This window comes from Pleurodeles waltl, chromosome 3_1 (genome assembly GCF_031143425.1).
Source record: "Pleurodeles waltl isolate 20211129_DDA chromosome 3_1, aPleWal1.hap1.20221129, whole genome shotgun sequence".
Classification (NCBI taxonomy): domain Eukaryota; kingdom Metazoa; phylum Chordata; class Amphibia; order Caudata; family Salamandridae; genus Pleurodeles; species Pleurodeles waltl.
The window spans coordinates 370,456,970-370,477,965 of NC_090440.1; positions in this window are offsets into that span (position 1 = coordinate 370,456,970).

Genomic DNA, 20,996 nt, shown 5'->3' on the forward strand with positions numbered 1-20,996 from the left:
TTACTTGAGACTGAGGACATGCGTGTCTCCATGTCCAAACAATGTATACACGCAGCTCCAAAACACTACAAAGAGGGTGGGGGGGGTTGTTGTGATATGGGGTTTGGTTTACTAAACCAAAGGTTTCCAAAAAAGGGGAAAGCAATATGCTTGAAGCAAGAGCCCTCACTCACCTTTCGGTGACATGCTTCATCATAGGGCCATGCTCCTCGTCAGGCCGGCACTGCAATGCCTGACGGGCCCCACAGGGGGGCTCTTTGCCGGAGATCTTTTGACAAATGATGTGAAACCGGTCAAGTCGTGAAAAAAGGATTGGTATAGAAAAAGTTAAAAATGACTAGAGGTAAAAATGTGTCTTTTATTCTGATATTTATACCCCTGACATGATTAAAAACACTGCAGAGGGATATTGTAAATTAATGTCTACACTCCCTAAACAAAAACATAAACAGTTACTAAGACTCGTAGTAAAGCTGGTACAAGAGGAGAGCACACAGAGTCACTGTGTTACTCAATCAAAGGGTCAACATGTTTTTCGCTATATTGAGTCAAAAAAGATCTCATGCAATTCTTCAGGACCTTAGTACGTACGTAATCCTTATGAAAAAATGTTCATGAAAAGATTAATTCAAGTCCCCTACTAGGGAGGTCAGAAACCCTCCAAATATTCCTGGTGGGCCCCATCGGGAAGGCATCAGGCTCAGAGGTCCACTATGAATTTAGTATAGAACCACAAGTGTTGGTTCACCTACGAGCAATACCGTTCCCCGGAACTCTGTGTGCTCTCCTCTTGTGACGTTGATGGAGCTTTTGTAGATGATGGCAATTCCTCCTCCGGTTTGGTTGGTGCGGTCTATCCCGGCGATTTTGTAGCCGTAAGGTATGGCTAGGGCGATGTCGGGAGCCGATGAGGTGTTCATCCAGGTTTCTGTGATGAAGGCAACGTCAGGTGCGGTAGAGTCCAGGAGGTCCCATAGTTCAATGGCGTGTCTGTGGACGGAGCGTGCGTTGAGGAGGATGCACTTGAGGTGGTTGTTGGGGCGTGGGCCGGTGGACGGATTGTCGTCGCAGTGGAAGGTATACTTGCAGATTTGGCAGGTGAAGGGTCCCTGGGTGCGTTTGGGGGAGGCTTGGAAGCAGGTGGTGGTGCGTCCAGGGTTGAGAGCGTGGAGGGAAGTGGCGTCGTAGCTGAGCTGGGGGTTTTGGGGGCCAGGGGTTCTGGCGCTGGGCGCGGTCTAGGTGCAGACGGGCTTGCCTTTGGCGTGCCTTCGACACGCCAGCGGTGCAGCGGCCGCCATAAGAAGGAAGGGGGGAAGGAGGGGTTGGCTGGGAGGCGGGAGAGGGGACAACGAATGGGAGCGGGGGCGGGGCCGCACGGGGGCAGCGGCGGGAAAGCGGGAGGCGGGAGGGCAGGAAGGCGGGAGAGCAGAGAACGGGAGGGAAAGGCAACCGGAGAAAAATAGGCCAAAAGCGAGAAAAGGCAACTAGAACGAAGGATAAAGGAGAGAAAAGGCAACAAGAGCGAGAGATCAAGGAGAGAAAAGGCAACAAGAGCGAGAGATCAAGGAGAGAAAAGGCAACAAGAGCGAGAGATCAGGGAGAGAAAAGGCAACAAGAGCGAGAGATCAAGGAGAGAAAAGGCAACAAGAGCGAAGGATAAAGGAGAGAAAAGGCAACAAGAGCGATAGGGCAAGAGATAAAGGCAAAAGAGAGCAGGAAAGGCACCAAGAGAAAACTGGCAGCTTAGAGGCAAGCGCAGAGGTGGAGTGCAGGTGGAGCTGCAGCGGCGGGGGAGCAACCTACCCTAGTGTCCTGTTTTTGGGATACAAATTATGAGATGAAGGCAAGAGCCTTGCACAACGATGTTTAGAAAAATTCGCACAACTACAATCTCTAAACTGCATCAAAAAGCTCCAGACGTTGTTGTGCGGGGCGTTTTAAACTTTGGCAGAACATACATTCTAGTTTATGCACAACCCAATAAACCTTTATATGACTTGATATGTCCTGAATTTTCCAGCAAATACTGGACAGTTGAACACACATGCATTCTCAGAGCACTACAAGACATGCTTGCAGCTAAACACCTACACACCAGGGACAACAAAAAACACTTGGGTGGTCATTACAACCCTGGCGGACGGTGTTAAAGTGGCGGTAAGACCGCCAACAGGCCAGCGGAAACAAATTTGCAATTACGACTGTGGCGGAAACCGCCAAAAAAGACAGCAACTTTAACACTGCGACCGCCACGGCGGTACAAACAAACAGAACAGCGCGGCGGTCACCGCCAACAGACAGGCGGGAGACAATGTACCGCCCACACTATTATGACAGGCCAATCCGCCACCTTTTCTGGGGCGGATTCACCGCGGATAAAAACACGGCAGAAACAGGAATTCCGAAGGGAAAACACTCACCTCTACACACCCCACAAGGAACGAGGACACCATGGACCCGGAACTCCAAATTCTACCTGCGATAGTCTTCCTGCTCCTCTACCAGGAGCACGAACGCCGGTGGCGAAGCCCACAGTGAGTACTGCACCTACGACACAGGGGGGGGGAGGGAAAAAACAGGGACACACACACGCAACACGCAACACACCCACCCCCACCCTCACCCACTACAACACACACAACAATACATATTGATACATCACAGTTACACCCCCAAAACCCCCGGAAGAATGCAAAGACAATAAAAAATGAGTGTAACCATTGTAATATATTAAAATCAAGTAGGCAGAAATATATATATATATATATATACACCATTTACAAAATATATACCAAGCATAGTAGTCCAGATAGTGCTCCAATTAAGTCTGTGGAACACTGGGACCACACGGTATGGGCGAGGCCCACACAAGATCCTCGAACATGACGGAGAGAACACTGCAGGGGCATTAGAGAGCAACTAAACAGGCACCTCAGGGGGAGGGAAAGGGGGCCGTATGCCCACTGTTCAATCCTGGGGAGTGCAAAGCCACAGTCTCTCAAGTCTCTACAGTGGGTGCTTGCCCACTGTTCCATCCTGGGGAGTGCAAAGCCACAGTCTCTCAAGTCTCTACAGTGGGTGGCTTGCCCACTGTTCCATCCTGGGGAGTGCAAAGCCACAGTCTCTCAAGTCTCTACAGTGGGTGGCCTTCCCACTGTTCCATCCTGGGGAGTGCAAAGCCACAGTCTCTCAAGTGGATAACAGTCTCCACTGGTTCTGGAGGGGGCCTTGTGCCCAGAGTGCTTCATCTCGCTAAGGACAGAGGTAGTGGATGCATCTCTCCACTGGTTCTGGAGGGGGCATGGTGCCCAGAGTGCTTCATCCTGCTAAGGACAGAGGTAGTGGATTTATCTCTCCACTGGTTCTGGAGGGGGCCTTGTGCCCAGAGTGCTTCATCCTGCTAAGGACAGAGGTAGTGGATGTAACTCTCCACTGGTTCGGGAGGGGGCATGGTTCCCAGAGTGCTTCATCCTGCTAAGGACAGAGGTAGTGGAAGTATCTCTCCACTGGTTCTGGAGGGGGCATGGTGCCCAGAGTGCTTCATTCACCCCGTGACGGACTCAGTAGTGTCAGTGCCCTTGGTGCTCATGGGCCAGCGGTGCTTGAGGCGGCGGTGCCCTGTTCAGCAGTGCTTGAGACAGCGGTGCCCTGTTCAGCGGGGCTTGAGAAGGCAGTGCCCTGTTCAGTGGTGCTTGAGGCGGCGGTGCCCTGTTCAGCGGTGCTTGAGACGGCGGTGCCCTCTTCAGCGGTGCTTGAGGCGGCGGTGCCCTGTTCAGTGGTGCTTGAGATGGCGTTGCCCTGTTCAGCGGTGCTTGAGGCGGCGGTCTCCATTGCAGGGACTCAGCTGCTGGCAGTCCTTCAAGGCCCAGCAGGGCTTTTGCTGGCGGTCCTTCATGGCCCAGCGGGGCTTTTGCTGGTGGTCCTTCATGGCCCTGGCGGTCCTTCATGGCCCTGCGGGGCTTTTGCTGGTGGTCCTTCATGGCCCAGCGGGGCTGGTGCTGGCGGTGGCCTCTTGGGCAGCAGGGCTGGTGCTGGAGGTGGCCTCCTGGGCAGCTGGGCTGGTGCTGGCGGTGGCCTCCTGGGCAGATGGGCTGTTTCTGGCAGTCTTCTCCGCCGTGCGGCTCTTCCCAAACTTCCCGGGTTTCTTGTGGCCCTTCCCCACCTTGGAAGGTGTCACAGCTGACTCCACACTCCCACCGGGACCCCTGGGAGTGGCTTTGGTGGCTGGAGTTTTCCCTCTCTCCCGCCAGGCACTGGCCAACTTTTGAAGCTTCACAGGTGGGGGACTGTCTGTGCTGTGGCTCCGTGCCACACTGGCTTCCCTGGTGGCCGGTGCACTCCAGATTCCGGTGACTACGGGCACCACTGGTCCCGGAGATGTTGTGGCTGAGGTGCTAGTTTGGGACCTATGAGACGGACGGCGTGGGGGAAGTGTGGGAAAGAGGTTGGACAGGAAAAGTTTTTTTGACACCCTGGGACGGGTATCTGGAGGGGGTTGTGGAGTGGAGGAAGAGGTGGTGATTGTAAGAGGTGTTCGCTTGCTGACTTTGGGTGAAAGTGCATGGGCTGGAGGCTGTCGTGAGGTGGATGGCTGTTGGGTGGGTGTGTGCCTGCGTTTGTGTATCTTGGGAGGGGGCGTCACAGACACACTGGGAGAGGACACAGGGGACGTGTGAATGGTAGTGGGGGTGGTGACTGCACGTGAGCGGGGTGTGGTGGTGGGTGTGCTGGAGAGGGACGTAGTGGCTGTAGAGGTACTGCATGCAGGTGTGAGTGTAGACGAGACAGGGAGGGAGGAGGGAGACGAGGAGGAGGGGGACACAATGGAGGCAGTGGATGTTGGTGTGTCTGCATGTGTGTGATGCTTGTGTGAGTGCTTGTGTGATGTGTGGTGCTTATGTTTGCCTGAGCTTCCCTTGTGTGTTGACGTGTGTGCATGCTGGTCTGTAGGTGTGCTTGGGATAGGCTGAGGTGCAGGAGATTGGGTCAGGGTGGAGGAAGTTGGAGGGGGGAGGCTAGACACAGGGACAATGGCTGCCATCAGTGCTGAGGCCAGAGTTTGAAAAGCTCGCTGAAGGACCGCCTGACCAGAATGAATGCCCTCCAGAAATGCATTGGTTTGTTGCAACTGCCTTTCTACATCCTGGATGGCATTCAAAATGGTAGACTGCCCAACAGTGAGGGACCTGATGAGGTCAATGGCCTCCTCACTGAGGGCAGCAGGGGTGACTGGGGCAGGGCCTGAGGTGCCTGGGGCGAAGGTAATGCCCACCCCCCTGGGTGAGCGGGCACGGGGCGAAGGCTGAGGGGCTGCTGGGAGGGCAGTGCTGGAAGGGGGGGTGGCGGCTGTACCTGTAGATGGGGGGGGGCACAGATGTTGCCGCCACCACAAGGGAGCTCCCATCAGAGGACGAGTCTGTGTCACTGGTCTCAGCTTCTGTCCCCGCCGTGGAGCTCCCCTCGCCCTCCATCCCACTGGTGAAGTCCGATTCCGTAGTGTGGCCCTCCATGGCCATGTGGGATGCAGCCCCCTGGTGCTCCGATGCCACTGCTCCTCCGCCTGATGATGCTAATGCACACAAGAACAGGGAGACCACAAAAAGTGGGGGGGGGGCGACAGACGAAAGACATGTTGAGTGCATGCATTACCACTACTGTTGGCGGACACAACAGACACCGAAGCCCCTTGCACTACGCCGCGCTCTTGGGCTCCACTGTTCAATCCCTGGGAAATGGCCTACTAGGCTATGGAAGACATCTGCACACATAGATGACACAGGGGCATGACTAGGTGTAGTTGTCACTCTACAGAGGTGGGGTGGGGTGCCACATGGCCTGCCTTACAGAGGGACCTTGCCTATGGAACTCGCCCTGGCCTAGGGAAACCCACAGCCCACCTCCCCCACCCAGACACCTCCACTGCGCGCAAAGTCATCAGAATGCGAGTGTACTCACCCCCTTGTGGCTGCTGTGATGCCCTCAAGCGCCCATCCAACTCCAGGTACGCCACCACCTGGATCCTGACCATCAGGGGGGTCATGGTGCGACGGGCTTCCCCCACACGTTGGGAGGCCATCCCCAGCTGAGCCTCCGCCGTCTTCTTGCTCCAGCGGCGAATGTCCTCCCATCTTTTCCGGCAGTGGGTGCCCCGTCAGTGGTAGACCCCCAGGGTCCGGACGTCCTTGGCGATGGCACGCCAAATATGTTTTTTCTGGTGGGCACTGACCTACATGATTTGTACAGGGGAAAGAGAAAGTAATTACCAACTGCACCGTCAAAGTGATTGGCCCTCACCGTCGTTTCATGCACGCCGCACTCTCCCCCCTTCCTTCTTACATCCACCCCTCTCCACATAGGCATAGCCAATACATCATGCTCCCAGTGTACTTACCTGTTTGTCTGGAGGACCGTGGAGTAGGGTGTACTGGGGGAGGACCCTGTCCACGAGTTTCTCCAACTCCTCCGATGTGAAGGCAGGGGCTCTTTCCCCAGACACTCGAGCCATTGTCTCTTCCAGACCAAGGTCACAGCAGCACTTGCAGTGTAGGTCCTCTCCTGTCGAAGATCAGGTATCGAGTGATTGAACAGATAGAAAATGGCGGTCACGTACGCGGCGGTGCATACCGTCACCGCCGGCGTACATCGTCATTGGCTCCTGGGACCCATGGGGTCCAATGTTAACCAATGCAGCATTGCGCTGCGGTCTTCGACCCCCTACCGCAACGGTGTACAACGCCAGCGCAGTTACCTCACATCCCATTGTCCCACTTTAGAGGTCATGCAGCCGCCATTTCAGGGGCCCACATGGCTTCATTTTCAACTGCGTCACACATACCTAGGCCTAAGCTCAACACGAAAACAGCCCACTTTTTGAGTATGAATGGTGTTTTGTGTAAGCTGTGGGTACGTGCCTCTCAGTTGTTTGACTCTGTGCTCGCTGTTGCCCTTCATAGGCACCGTCCTCTGGGACATGTGAGGAGATGGGGGCATTCTCCAGTGTACCAACCGTTGGTGGACCTGTCGACAATGGAGGAAAGACATGTTATAATCACATACAGGCTTGACCGTGCCACAATCCAGGAACTGTGTACCCAGCTGGAGCCAGACCTGATGTCAGCTATCCGCCATCCCACAGGAATTCCCCCTGAAGTGCAGGTGCTGTCAGTGCTCCATTTCCTTCCAAGTTGGTCATTTCAAACAACAGTGGCCATAGCATCAGGGATGTCCCAGCCTATGTTTTCCAATGTATTATCTAGAGTGTTGTCTGCCCTGCTGAAACACATGCGGAGCTACATCGTTTTCCCTCAGGTGGAGGATTTGCCTACAGTGAAAGGAGATTTCTATGCCCTGGGCCATATCCCCAACATCATAGGTGCTATTGATGGGACCCATGTGGCTTTGGTCCCCCCCACAGGAGTGAACAGGTGTACAGAAACCAGAAGAGTTATCATTCGATGAATGTACAGATGGTATGTTTGTCAGACCAGTACATCTCCCATGTGAACACCATGTTCTCTGGCTCAGTGCATGACGCTTACATCCTGCGGAATAGCAGCATCCCTTATGTGATGGGGCAACTCCAGAGGCACCGTGTGTGGCTATTAGGTGAGCACCCGGAAGCTAGTCAGTGGGAATGGTTGTCTTGGTCTGGGGATATCCCTCCAGGTTAGTGTGTGTCTAACAGTTGTCCCTCGCCATTTGCAGGTGACTCTGGTTACCCCAACCTGTCATGGCTTCTGACCTCAGTGAGGAATCCCAGGACAAGGGCAGAGGAACGCTACATTGAGGCCCATGGGCAAACTAGGAGGGTGATCGAGCGGACCTTCGGCCTCCTGAAGGCCAGTTTCAGGTGCCTCCATATGACTGGTGGATCCCTATTCTACTCACCAAAGAAGGTGTGCCAGATCATTGTGGCCTGCTGTATGCTTCACAACTTGGCTTTGCAATGGCAGGTGCCCTTTCTGCAGGAGGATGGTCCAGATGGCGGTGTTGTTGCAGCTGTGGAGCCTGTGGACAGTGAAGACGAGGAAGCAGAGGAAGAAGACACGGACAACAGGGTAGGATACAAACCTGCCTACTACATGTACTTAAACACTACTGCCTCTCAACTGTCTGTCTTTTTCACCCAGTGTATGGTCACTGAGTTGTCACTTTCCCTTATGATTTCACAGATCTGGGTCCCACAGTGTGACATCTGCTTTGATTCCTCATGGACTAGAGCTGTGTGACATAGGTATGTTGACATTACAAATGAAAGAGCTTTTTGCCACAGTTATTGCTAATACAGTATTCCGAAATCACAGACAGACTCCAGATTGTTTTGTGCTTTAAGGGTGTCTATTTTAGTGCTCAAAATTGGAGGGGGTAGCAAAATGGTGAGGGGTGAGGGGTGATGGCGGAGGAATGTCCATGGCAGAGTCCAGTCTATTAGTCTCACAGGTGCATTGCCCATATGGGCATAGGAAGTGGAGCTGGGGCAGTTTAAGTATGGACAGGGTGACAAAGTGGGACAGTAGGATGACAATCAGGGTGGTCTCATTTCTTGGCGGGGGTCTTGGCATTGTTCTCTGTCTTGTTCCTGGATCTCAGGGACTGTTTGCGAGGTGGTTCTCCCTCTGCAGGGGGTGGGGTGCTGGTGTGGTGGTCCTGTGGCGGGGTGTCCTGTCCACTAGCGCCGGCGGAGGTGGTGGGCAGTTCATCGTCCAGGCTAGTGTCAGGGGCCCCTTGTTGTACCACAGTGTCCCTCCTGGTGTTGAGTACTTCCTTCAGCACCCCTACAATGGTGACCAGGGTGGAATTGATGGTTCTGAGTTCATCCCTGAAGCCCATATACTGTTCCTCCTGCAGGCGTTGGGTCTCCTGAAACTTGGCCAGTACCGTTGCCATCATCTCCTGGGAGTGGTGGTAGGCTCCCATGATGTTGGAGAGGGCCTCGTGGAGAGTGGGTTCCCTGGGCCTGTCCACCCCTGTCGCACAGCAGCCCTCCCAGTTCCCCTGTGTTCCTGGGCCTCTGTCCCCTGGACCGTGTCACCACTGCCACTGCCCCCAGGTCCCTGTTGTTGTTGGAGTGGTGGGTTAGCCTGTGTAGCCCAGTGCTTGCATTCCTGTGTGGGACCTTGTGTGATGATGGTTTAGGGGGGTGTATGGGTCTGTGCAGTGGGCATGCTTTAGTGATGGGTGTCCATGCTTTGTTGTTGCATGCAGGGCTTGGTGTTGGGATGTGTGGTTTGTGATGTTGGGACATTTGTGAGGAGTAGGAGTGATGGGGGTGAGGGCGAGGGTGGGGGTATGTGATAGCATGCAGGTAGGGTGGGGGATGTAATAGTAAAGCTTTGACTTACCAGAGTCCATTCCTCCACCTACTCCTGCGAGGCCCTCAGGATGCATTATTGCCAAGACTTGCTCCTCCCATGTTGTTAGTTGTGGGGGAGGAGGTGGGGGTCCGCTGCCAGTCCGCTGAACCGCCAGGTGGTGTCTGGAGACCACAGAACGCACCTTCCCCCATAGGTCTTTCCACCTCTTCCTGATGTCCTCCCGATTTCTTGGGTGTTGTCCCACTGTGTTGACCCTGTCCACTATTCTTCACCATAGCTCCATCTTCCTTACAATGGAGGTGTGCTGAACCTGTGATCCGAATAGCTGTGGTTCTACCCGGACGATTTCCTCCACCATGAGCTCCTCCTCCGAGAACCTGGGGTGTCTTTGCTATGCCATGGGGTGGTGTAGGTGATGTGTGGGGTGGTGTGTGTGGTGAGAAGTGTGCTGATATGTAGTGGTGTGTTGTGTGAGGTGCGTGGAAGTTATGTGGGTGATGGTGTTGTGTGCCTGTCGATGCTAGTGTTGTTGCTGGTGGTGTCTCTCTCTGGCTTTTGTTCGTGATTTGTGGTCGTAAGGGTTTGTGGGTGATGTGGGTGTGTGTTTTATATTGTATTGGATGTGTGGGAGTGGTGTGTGTATGTGCTTCAGGTGTGTGTATTTGGAATTGTCCAATGTGGCTGTGTTTTGTATATGTGTGTGTATTTTGAGCGCAGCGGTGTGTACCGCCAATGGAATACCACGGTTGAAAGACCGCCGCGTGGATTCATGGGTCGTGATAGTGTGGGCGTGTTTCTGTTGGCGTGACGGTGGAGGTTTTGTTATCACCAGTTTATCACTGACCTTTGGTGTGGTGGACTTGTGTGGGTGTCTGAATTTTGGCGGATTCCGTGCTGTGGGTCATAATAGCTGTGGCGGATTTCCACGGGCGCGGCGGTGTGTTGGCGGTCTTCTGCACAGCGGTAAGCGGCTTTTACCGCCAATGTTGTAATGACCGCCTTGGTCATCAAAGTAATTGCTGGTGCCATTGGTTTCACCTATGTGACATTCAGGCCCATATTTATACTTTTTTACCTCCGCATTTGCGCTGCTTTTTGACGCAAAAACGGGCCAAATGCGGCACTTAAAAAGTATAAATATGGGCCTCAATGAGGGTAAGACCGTCCCGATTACATACAAATCACATTTGTACTCTACAGCAGAACAACGCTTTGCTCCCACTGATAAAATTCTCACTGCTGTTCAAATGGCTGTCATTAAAGAGAGACTTCTGGCCCAGGGGAAACGTATAATTGACGTATCCCCCGTCCCGGCCCTTGAGGCTGTTACCAAAGCTAGCATTCCTAACGCCAAAGCACTACATCCACGTAGGATTCAATGGGCAACGTCTCTGGCAGCCACTGATGTTGACTATATTTTTGACTCAAAATTACAAACTCAAGAATTTTTGTAATACGAACTTGAATACCCAGTTCTGTCAAACACCTTGCCTATTGAACAATATCAAACAATTATGTACACTGATGGCTCAGCTCAACCAGCTATAGGCACAAAACACCAATACTCCGCCGCTTGCGCAGTCGTGAGTGGCTGCATGAAGGATGGTGAATTCCATCCACAACACACATACATGCAGACCTTAGGGGACTGCACTGCACAATTATCAGAGCTCAAGGCTCTGGTGATGGTACTGAAACACGCGGATCCTGAGCAGCTGACACTGACTGTATGTGATTCGTACTATTGTGTTCAGTCCTTCAATTAATATTTGCGTTACTGGCGCCAGAATGGCTTCAGAGATTCAAAAGGAAACACCATTAAACACTTACTTCTGTGGGGGAAAGTAGCAGATCTGAAGGAAAAGCTGCCTAATGTCCATGTACACACACTGGGACACCAGCGTATTGGAATACATGTTTCTGGCAATACCTTGGCTGATGATGCAGCCAAATCAGCAGTAGCTACAGCTTCTGTTGCTGCAGTAACTGGTTCTAGAACGGAATTGGATGATGAAACACTGGCTGCTGTGAAAGCTTCGCTGATGGCACACCATTGCCAAAGGCATATCCTGCCAAATATTCCTACTACATTTCATGCATCTATATAACCCTAATAGTAATAATAGGGGTGGGTAATCGTGTGATTTCCAATAAAGATCAAAGACCAGAATTGATCAAAGCAGCCCATGAGGGTGTTGCTTCTGCCCATGCTGGTGTGGCGGCTACAATATCATTGTTGCAAGCATGTTACTGGTGGCCAGGTCTCTCCAAACAGACCAAGCAGTAAGTTTTTTGTTGTGATATCTGTCAACAAATAAAAGGGTCCACCGTCAAACGCCCGCCGCCGACACCCCTCTTTATTTCAAACATACCATTACAATGTGTGTACTTGGACCACTGGGGTCCCTTGACAACTGACAGTGCATACAAATGCATTTTAGTCGCTGTTGACTCATGTTCCAGATTTCTATGGGTTAGGCCACAACGCTCATCTGGCGCTCGAACTGTTATTAAAGATTTGCAAGTCTGTATCAGCACATATGCTGTTGCGGCTTTCCACTTGGACTAGGGCCCTGCTTTTGCCTCAAGGGCTTTCAAGGATGCCATGGCTTGGTTAGGGGGTCCAACTGCATTATTCGTCTCCATTTCATCCTGAGGGAAATAGTGTTGTGGAGTTAAAAAAACGCGATTTAAAGCAATCTTTAACAGCCAGAATATTAGGCACTGGTCACAGTTGGCTTACACACCTGTATGGAGTCCAGAGAGCACTTAATAATCTGCCCAGAAGGTCCCTGGTGGGCGGTGTACCTCAAAGGAATGCCTGTTCGAAACACAAATGTATGTTCCAGATCTGGATGCTCCTGGCACAGAGGCAGCAGATTGTCAAAGCCCAACTCACCTGAGTTCTTGTTCAGTTCTGATGGAGGTTGAAGACAATCCGACCCCACCCTGAAACTGCTTGTTCCAGCACACTAGTTTTTAAAACAGTGCACTAAGAACAGAAGCTCAAGGGAAGGGGGGAAGTCGATAAAATAAAAAAAAGAGAGACAACACCGTTCTTGCGTTTCCACTGTTGAAGTGCTGCACAAATCTGCGGCCCTTTCTGACTTCTGTAGAAACTGGTGCCTAATGAAACATAAACAAAGAACAGATAAGTGAAACCTATTCCTAAATGGGTTCCTGACTATCCCTTTATTTATTAGAAATTCTCTTCTAAAAGTACCTCTTGGATCCTGGTCTCTAGTTTCCAGGTTTGGAATGTGTTACTGCTCTGGGATGTGTTTTCTATTACTGTAAAGCTTCTAAAACATTAAACAAATACCGTTATCAGAATTACCAATATCAAACATTCAACATAATATAACTAAAGCCTAAATTCCCAATAGCTGACTCACTTTTCCCATATTTCCAGAATCTTTTATAAAACAAATACTGTACTTTTACATCAAAATACAGCATGTAATTTGTGCAAGTCCTTGATTTACTGTTTGCCTTGCTGTCAATGGTTTCCACTGTTCGATTCCCAAAAGTTCCATGAAAAAAAACAATGCCCACTTCACAAAGTTCCGCAAAATACTCCTGCAACAAAGAGCCTGAATCACAATGCTCGTGGAAGGCACTTCGCCTCAAACTGTCTATACACGAATCCAGAAATTGCCGTCAAAGCTCCCTCAGGTAATAAAAAGTTTTGCACTTACTTGTTGCTGGCAAGAGATACTGATCAGTCTAACCTTGTCTTCTTTCTCTTTTGCAGGTTACTCATAGGAGAGAGGCTGAAGCAAGGAGGAACCGGAAACCGGAAGAAGGAAGAGCCAGCAGCTGCGCCCATTGAAGGCAATGAAAGTCTGTAAAGAGCAGGAGTGCCAGCGCCGAGGGATCTGTTCTCAGGTAAGCGGGAGGTAGACGAGCACAAGCACTGGGTGAGGCTCGGGGGATGCCTTTTATAGACAGGGCTGGGTGTGGTTCGAAGAGCTGGGTGTGGTTTGAAGGGCTGGGTGTGGTCCTCACATGCTGCACATGTTCTTGGAAGGTGTGCAGAGCTGGGTGTGGTTTGAAGAGCTGGGTGTGGTCCTCACATGCTGCACATGTTCTTGAAAGGTGTGCAGAGTTTCAGTTATTATGCAAATGAGTTGGATTAACACATGGCCTAGAGAGGAGTGTTTTAAAGAAGCCTTGGTAAAAGCAAGGCCCAATGTGTAAACAAAACAGCACATTAAACAACATACACAGAAGCCTGGGGGGGGAGGGGGAAGGTGAGATAACAAGAAAGGCTTTCAATAGTAAGTTTAAAAGGGAGCTATTACAGAACCCACTAGTGCAGTGAGAGGGGACATGCTCTTTGCTGTGTACAAACCCTAACAGTTGCCCCCCTCAAAGGCCATCCTACAGGACGGGGTTTTCCTGGATTTTTTAAATAAAACCGTCTAATCAGCTGTGGGGCATGTACATATGATGCTGGTTCCCATGAATTCTCAGATTCATCATATCCTTTCCATTCTACTAAATAAAACAGACGTCCACTAATTCTTTTTGAGTCTTTTATGCTTTTCACTTCATATTCCAGATTTCCCTTAATTGGTATGGGTGGAGGTGGTGGTTCAGGTCGGGTTTTTGAGTTGTACGGCTTAAGCAAGGACACATGGAATGTAGTATGTACTGGATATTCTTTTGGTAAATCTAATTTTACTGTTACCGGGTTTACTATGGCAGTTATACTAAAGGGTCCAATGAAACGTGGTTGCAGCTTTCGGGATCCCTCTATGTTTAGGTTCTTTGTGGAGAGCCATACCTTGTCACCAATTTTATACATTGGGGCCTCAGACCTGTGTTTGTCTGCTTGTCTTTTCATGCTTTCCTTGTACTTTAATAAATGTTTCCTGGCTTTGTCTTGTATGTCACCTAACCTCGTTAGTCTATCCATTACTGTAGGCAACAGGGAATCTTCTAACAAAATGGGTATAGCTCTTGGATGATACCCCTGCAAGAAATAAAATGGTGAGCAAAGTAGAGCTGAATGCTCAGTATTATTATAAACAAACTCTGCTACAGGAAGAGCTTCCAACCATTCACTAGAATAATCAGCCAATAAACAACGTAGCGTTTGAAGTAAGGTTTGGTTCAGTCGTTCAGTCTGTCCATCTGTCTCTGGGTGGAAAGCAGTGGATAAGGCCACATCTATTTTCAGTTTTTCACATAATTTTTTTGCAAAATCTGGAGTTGAACTGGCTCCCTCGGTCTGACACCACTTTGCTTGGCAAACCATGTAAACGCACAATTTCCCTTATAAAAATATCAGCAAATTCTGCTGCCATGGGTAATTTCCGTAATGGTACAAAATGTGCCATTTTAGATAAAAAATCCACTATAACCAACACTGTTGTGAAGGATTTTACAGGTGGTAAACCTACAATAAAGTCTACGCTCACAGTGTGCCAAGGTTGTTTGGGTGTTGGCATTGGTATTAACAAGCCGTCAGGAGCCTTATGAGAAGATTTATGTCTTGCACAAATTGGACAGGTAGTGACAAATTGCTTAATGTCCTTTCTTATAGTGTCCCACCAAAAGTGTTTTTGCACATTTTCCAGGGTTTTTACCCAACCAGTATGACCTGCCAACGGTGAGGCGTGATGCCAAATTATCACCTGTGTTTGTAATTCAGAGGTGGGCACTAACAGCATGTTGTCGTGATACAATAAACCTCGTTGTATTGTGTTATGGGAATCCTTTAACCAATCCTGAGGTGCTATTTGCATGTGTGCATTATATAGATCTGTGATGAAATCCTTCTGTTGTACTGGTGCCAACAACTTTTGGGGAGGAATAATGGGTTCTCCTATTTTATCTTGTTTCATGTCTGAGGTATGTCCGTATCTAGATAACACATCAGATTGAATTTGTTGTGCACCTGGTCTATAGGTTATAACAAAGTCAAATGTGCTAAAAAAAATTAACCAGCGCATCTGACGTGGTGTTAGTGCTTTAAGTGATCAAAAAAACTGTAGGTTCTTATGGTCAGAAAAGATTGTAACTGGGTACTTGGCTCCCATTAAATGGTGCCTCCATTCTGAAAAGGCTACTTTGATAGCTAGTAGTTCCCTTTCAGCCACAGTGTAATTTTGTTCAGCTGGCAATAACTTTTTGGAATAGAAGGCTATAGGATGTAACTGGCCATCTACTGCATCTCGTTGAGAGAGAACTCCTCCTAAAGCTACTTGTGAAGCATCCGCTTCAACAAAAAAGGGCAAGTCAGGATCAGGATGTTTCAGAATTGGGGCTGAAGTGAACTTTTGTTTTAGGAGTTGAAAGGCGTGTGCCGCCTCATCAGTCCAAAGAAATCGTTGCCCTTTCCGCAACAAGGTAGTTATTGGGGCCACAATGTCTGCAAAATGTGCAATAAACCTCCTATAAAAATTGGCGAAACCCAGAAATTTCTGAATATCTTTTACAGAGGATGGTTCTGGCCAATCAGCAATAGCACTGATTTTCTTTACATCCATAGTTATTCCTTGAGGTGACAGGCAGTATCCTAAAAAGTCCACCTTGTTGACATTAAAAGTACACTTTTCTAACTTAGCAAAAAGATGATTTTCTTTTAACTTTGATAATACTGCACGAACATGTTGGGTATGTTCTTCTGAGTTCTTAGAGTAAATGAGGATGTCTTCTATGTATACTATGACACAAACGTCCAGGAATTCGTGTAGGACCTCATTTATAAAGAACTGAAAGGCCGCAGGGGCATTACATAACCCAAAGGGCATTACTGTGTACTCAAATAAACCAAACTTTGTCTTGAAAGCTGTCTTCCACTCATCCCCCTCTTTTACTCGGACCAGGTGGTAAGCTCCCCGCAGATCTAGTTTAGTGTATACAGTAGAATGTCTTAATTGATCCAACAACACAGGTATTAGAGGAAGAGGATATTTATTCTTTATTGTAGCCTTATTTAGTCCTCTATAATCGATACACGCACGCAGGGATTTATCCGGCTTCGTGATAAAAAAGAGTGGAGATGACACCGGAGATGTGGAATGACGGATGAACCCAGACTGTAGTAGGTCATCTAGGTAGGTTCTTAAGTATTTGGTTTCTTCGTCAGTCAAAGCATATACTCTGTTATTAGGTAAAGGGGCCCCTGGGATAAGATCTATACGGCAGTCATAAGACCGATGTGGGGGCAGCACACTAGCCTTTACTGGATCAAAGACGTCTTTAAAGTCTGAATATTCAGGAGGGAGACTTGGTTCATCTTGTGTAACACTAGCACAGTGTAATACTGTGCTCTGTTCTGTACCTGCTTCTTGATAGCAATTGGTTCTACAGAAAGAGGAATCCAAAGTAACAGTTCTATTCACCCAATCAATTTTTGGGTTATGAGTTGTTAACCAGGGTACCCCGAGAATCAAACCAAAATTAGGAGTATCTATCAGATCAAAGCTAATTACCTCTGTGTGCCCGTTCTGACAGACCATAACAAGTGGACTTGTTTGTTTTGTGATTAATCCAGAGGTCAATTCTGACCCATCCACTGCACATACTGCTTCTGGACAAGGCTTTAGGCACATAGGAAGTCCTAAGATTTCAGCTAACTTATTATCCACAAAATTTCCTGTCGCGCCTGAGTCCAGTAGGACAGGGAGAGAATGCCTCACTTGGGTAGTAACAATTAAAACGATCTGAATTATGAAATGTCTAGGTATGTGCGGTACCCTGAAGGCTGCAGCATTAGAGGTTTGATTAAGATGTTTTCTCGAACAAGTAACCTCTCCCCTTGTCGAGCTTAATCGTTTCCCGATTCAGTTGAGGAGGTGGAGGAAACAGCACCCTTTCGTGGAGTTTTAGGCTTTACTGGACATTCTCTGGCAAAGTGACCTGCCCTGCCACAATATAAACATAATTGAAATTTTCTCCTTCTTTCTTTTTCCTCTGATGTGAGTGGACCTCTGAGTGTCCCTATTTGCATAGGCTCAGGTTCAGGGAGTTTATTATCTGTGTCTTTCTTCTCGTGTCTAATAAAAGTTAACCGTGATTCCAGTTTGTATTTATCTCCCTTTCTTTCTCCTAGTCTATGTTCTAATTTCACAACTAAATCTACAAAGTCCGAATAGTCTTTTGGCAAATCAACGATATAAGCCAGCGCGTCTTTTAACTCGTCTCTCAAACCTTTATAAAAAAGGGAGACACGCTTTTCTTCTGGCCACTGTGTCTCGGTGAGTAAACGATTAAAACTAGTGAGATAGGTCAATAAATCCTTGTTACCTTGTTTAAGATTTAAAAGCTCATTATCACTTGCCTGCATGAAAGTGTGTTTTGCAAAAAGGCTGGTCATGGTCCGTTTAAATTGATTCCAATTATGGAGGATGGGATCATCTCTATCCAAGAAAGGAATTGACCAATTGGCTGCTGTGCCACCCAAATAAGACAAGACGAATGCCACTTTCGTATCATCAGTAGGGAACTGTTGTGGCTTACAAATGAAGTGTAATTGACATTGATTGATAAAAACATGGAATTTGTTACTATCTCCATGAAAACGTTCAGGTGCTGCTAAGGGCACAACATTAGGAACATTAACAGTAACCTCAACTGGGGGAGGCAAAGTTGTATGTTTTGATGGCGCCCCTGTCTCTGAGGAGGTTTTAAACAAAGGAGTAAAAGCTGGGTTCCACTGAGATCCCCTAAATTTATACCTGCTTAAATCCTGTTTTAAAGAGGTATTCTCCATCTTTAATCTCTCTATTTCCTCTTGCATATGTTGCAAGATGCCAGACACTGATTCATTATGAGCCAAGTCCTCATTTAGGGCCTGCCCCATATCCGTGACGTCAATGCCCTCTATTTCTTCCCCGGTATTCATCGTCCACCAGAACTGACATTTTTTAAGGCTTGTGCTTCTGTCAAAGCCCAACTCACCTGAGTTCTTGTTCAGTTCTGATGGAGGTTGAAGACAATCCGACCCCACCCTGAAACTGCTTGTTCCAGCACACTAGTTTTTAAAACAGTGCACTAAGAACAGAAGCTCAAGGGAAGGGGGGAAGTGGATAAAATAAAAAAAAGAGAGACAACACCGTTCTTGCGTTTCCACTGTTGAAGTGCTGCACAAATCTGCGGCCCTTTCTGACTTCTGTAGAAACTGGTGCCTAATGAAACATAAACAAAGAACAGATAAGTGAAACCTATTCCTAAATGGGTTCCTGACTATCCCTTTATTTATTAGAAATTCTCTTCTAAAAGTACCTCTTGGATCCTGGTCTCTAGTTTCCAGGTTTGGAATGTGTTACTGCTCTGGGATGTGTTTTCTATAACTGTAAAGCTTCTAAAACATTAAACAAATACCGTTATCAGAATTACCAATATCAAACATTCAACATAATATAACTAAAGCCTAAATTCCCAATAGCTGACTCACTTTTCCCATATTTCCAGAATCTTTTATAAAACAAATACTGTACTTTTACATCAAAATACAGCATGTAATTTGTGCAAGTCCTTGATTTACTGTTTGCCTTGCTGTCAATGGTTTCCACTGTTCGATTCCCAAAAGTTCCATGAAAAAAACCAATGTCCACTTCACAAAGTTCCGCAAAATACTCCTGCAACAAAGAGCCTGAATCACAATGCTCGTGGAAGGCACTTCGCCTCAAACTGTCTATACACGAATCCAGAAATTGCCGTCAAAGCTCCCTCAGGTAATAAAAAGTTTTGCACTTACTTGTTGCTGGCAAGAGATACTGATCAGTCTAACCTTGTCTTCTTTCTCTTTTGCAGGTTACTCATAGGAGAGAGGCTGAAGCAAGGAGGAACCGGAAACCGGAAGAAGGAAGAGCCAGCAGCTGCGCCCATTGAAGGCAATGAAAGTCTGTAAAGAGCAGGAGTGCCAGCGCCGAGGGATCTGTTCTCAGGTAAGCGGGAGGTAGACGAGCACAAACACTGGGTGAGGCTCGGGGGATGCCTTTTATAGACAGGGCTGGGTGTGGTTCGAAGAGCTGGGTGTGGTTTGAAGGGCTGGGTGTGGTCCTCACATGCTGCACATGTTCTTGGAAGGTGTGCAGAGCTGGGTGTGGTTTGAAGAGCTGGGTGTGGTCCTCACATGCTGCACATGTTCTTGAAAGGTGTGCAGAGTTTCAGTTATTATGCAAATGAGTTGGATTAACACATGGCCTAGGGAGGAGTGTTTTAAAGAAGCCTTGGAAAAAGCAAGGCCCAATGTGTAAACAAAACAGCACATTAAACAACATACACAGAAGCCTGGGGGGGAGGGGGAAGGTGAGATAACAAGAAAGGCTTTCAATAGTAAGTTTAAAAGGGAGCTATTACAGAACCCACTAGTGCAGTGAGAGGGGACATGCTCTTTGCTGTGTACAAACCCTAACACAGATACACCTTTTGACATAAATGAATGGGTCACTGTCTTGCAGGACTTACAACAGTTCAGTGATGACAATGCATCTGACAGTGCCACCTCCTTGGGAATAAGAGATGTACCAATAAAATTTACCATCTGGATTCCAAAAGTTGGGTATCTAGTGCATGAAAGATTGCTGTGAAGAAGGAGTTCGGGCCTTCCTATTGTGCACCAGTTCCAGTCCTGGGAATGCATGGTACCAGAACTATTATTCTACCACCGCTGCCTGGTTCTAAAGAAAATGGTTTGTCTCCATCGACAATGTCAAGCTACACTAAATGGCCGATCCTGCACAGCAGACCCGTGGGGACTCCTGGGTAGTACCCGAATCCCTCTCACTACAGACTAGGTGTTCCTCTACAGGTTTTGAGCAGTAACGTTGAGACCTCTCCGAGCTTGGGAAGGTTGGAAAAAGATCTTTCATTACTTCCAATAACTTCCTCTTTGACAAGTAACGTCAACAACATTGAACGATCCTGCTCAAATTATACACAAGCGGATGGTATAGTCTACAATGAGCCACCGAGGGAGACATCTGCTGGCTCTCCTCTTCAAAACATGGCTCCAGTCTTTGCACGAACTGCTTCTGGATATTTTGCCGACATCAATGATACTTTCACCGACTCTACTGCCTCTACTGCAACAGAACTGTCAAGAGCTCGTAAGCTGATAATTCAGCTTAAAATTTATTTTATCCTTCCATGGAACTAACTGTGGCTCTGATTAACTGTACTTGCCTTTCTCCTTTGGATTGGGTTTGTCATTGTTTTCTTTTTACTGAGACATAGTCATTACCTTCCCGAAAGTTCCACAGTTGAACTGGTGGATCAGGCCCTAAAACCACATTTTTCTCCTCACAAAGTCTGCAGAGAACTGTCCCTGGTGAACATTTCCCCTATACCAATTACTGATGGGATTGTTTGGGATAGAGTATCATTTGATATATATGGCCCGACGGAGGTCATTTAAGTTCTGTATGTATTTAAACTTTCCATGAATGATGTTTTAACACCCGGAGTAGTTTCTTTTGATTGGTATGTGAAAACTGTTGATTCCATGATAACTGTTCTGCAATATTTCACTGTATTTAAAAGTGAGGATGTTTATCAATCTAAAGAAAATGATGGAGATATGTTCTGTTATAATTATTATGGACATCATTTAAATCACGGAGCACCTACTCCAAAGACTATTTTTAATTATATGCAGTGGGGACACTGTCCAACTCCACTAGTGGGGAGTTCAAAACCGTATACTGAAAAGTTCCCATATTTCTC